This window comes from Hemiscyllium ocellatum, chromosome 30, assembly GCF_020745735.1.
Source record: "Hemiscyllium ocellatum isolate sHemOce1 chromosome 30, sHemOce1.pat.X.cur, whole genome shotgun sequence".
Taxonomy (NCBI): Eukaryota; Metazoa; Chordata; class Chondrichthyes; order Orectolobiformes; family Hemiscylliidae; genus Hemiscyllium; species Hemiscyllium ocellatum.
Genome location: NC_083430.1, coordinates 37,954,297 through 37,956,482, shown reverse-complemented (window position 1 = coordinate 37,956,482; position 2,186 = coordinate 37,954,297).

The following is a 2,186-nucleotide window of genomic DNA, read 5'->3' as shown; positions in this document are numbered from 1 at the left end:
TCCGGGAGTGAACTCCGCCCGCTCTCCCATACCCCAACTCCCCCCCCCCCAAGCACCGGTGCACACACTTCCAGATCCATATCAGAAACTCTAGCGAACAGGTCACACAGATCACTGCCCTCTGTTCCCTTGACCCTCCACTTCCCTCAGGCCACTCCGCCCCACCTCCCAGCCCCCAATTCACTGCATTACCCTCTGCTCCCCTATAGTGCCCCAGCACTGCCCTCAGCTCATTGCCTCTACAGCCACAATGCGCCTTTATTTAAACCAGGGTATGGAGATGGTCGCTTTTCGCATTCAAATTAATCCTGACTTCCATTTACTCTTGTGCGGGGTGGGGGAGGGTGGAATGTATGAACTGGGCATAGCATAGCAAGGGAAGTTGTTCCAAAGGGATCAAGCCCATGAGAGACCCTTTGCCTTTAACCAAAGAGGACAAATAAACCTGAAGTGACTTTAATTCAAATGCTAGATCTTCCCTCAGCGTAGTGCTCATTTTTACTAACTGCATCTTCGTGTTGATTTTCTGTGAAAAGACAGCAAATAAATGCAGGTTCTTGCTGAGATGACAAAGACTTCTAACCGCCCTTTAACCAGGAAAGCTGTTCATGGTAATGAAACTAAGGCCACAGCCTGGTGAGTGTTAGCAACAAGAGCATAAGCTGAATGCCATTCTTGAGGCAGTGTGTAGGGACTTGTGCTGTGATTTAACCCCATGCAGTACCTGCCCTGGAAGTACTTGCTGAGAAAGAGTGAGAACACTTTCCTCCCTATCTCTGGGAGTGTGTGAAAGATAGTGTAAAAGGAATTTCATTGTGTACCCAGTCTGCGCTATCCATGCCTGGGTAAAAGCACCACAGGACGACGTATCTAAACTGAATCGCAGGAGCAGAGCAGGCGGGATCTTAGTTTAATGCCTAATGTGAAAGGTGGTACCTTCACCTGCACCACACATGCTCCCCAAACTGCATTGAATTATTGTCTGGATTATTTACATGACTGTTTTACACTCCTGTCCACAGCGGTACAGTATCAGAGACTAACTGAAGAGCCATGTGATGAAGATCAGTGATCTCTGGGTAGGTCATGGGGCAGATGTTAGTAAATTGCAATGACTTGCAACACTGGCTGACTGACAATTCCCATGGCTTACATAGTGATTTGCTGACATCTAGTGGTCAGAAACTGCATCACACTAGTTCACCCGAATATGTTGGCCATTGTCAGACTGTAGAGATTTCATTCCCCTGGTAAAATGTGCCAATGCCAATGAGCTGTGCACATGCTCAGTCTAATTTTCTCCCTGGGCCTTTGCCCACTTTCACCTTTGCTGTCAGTCATAGCAACCTCTGACAACCTCTGGGTGGCACGGTGGCACAGTGGTTAGCACTGCTGCCTCACAGCGGCAGAGACCCGGGTTCAATTCCCGCCTCAGGCGACTGACTGTGTGGAGTTTGCACGTTCTCCCCGTGTCTGCGTGGCTTTCCTCCGGGTGCTCCGGTTTCCTCCCACAGTCCAAAGATGTGCGGGTCAGGTGAATTGGCCATGCTAAATTGCCCGTAGTGTGAGGTAAGGTGTAAATGTAGGGGTATGGGTGGGTTGTGTTTCGGTGGGTCGGTGTGGACTTGTTGGGCCAAAGGGCCTGTTTCCACACTGTAAGTAATCTAATCTAATCTAACATAACCAACTGTGAATGAAATCCAACAAAAAAAACATAGAACATAGAATAATACAGTGCAGAACAGACCCTTTGGCCCTCAATGTTGGGTCGACCTGTGAACTATTCTAAGCCCATCCCCCTACACTATCCCATCATCATCCATGTGCTTATCCAAGGATTGTTTAAATCTCCCTAATATGGCTGAGTTAAGGCATTTCACACACTTACCACTCTCTGAGTAAAGAACCTACCTCTGACATCTGTCTTAAATTTATCACCCCTCAATTTATAGTTATAAAACATGGAAACTTGAAAGGATTCAGAAAAGATTTACAAGAATGTTGCCAGGGTTGGAGGATTTGAGCTATAGGGAGAGGCTGAACAGGTTGGGGCTGTTTTCCCTGGAGTGTCAGAGGCTGAGGGGTGACCTTATAGAGGTTTATAAAATCATGAGGGACATGGATAGGATAAATAGACAAAGTCTTTTCCCTGCGGTCAGGGAGTCCAGAACTAGAGGGCATAGGTT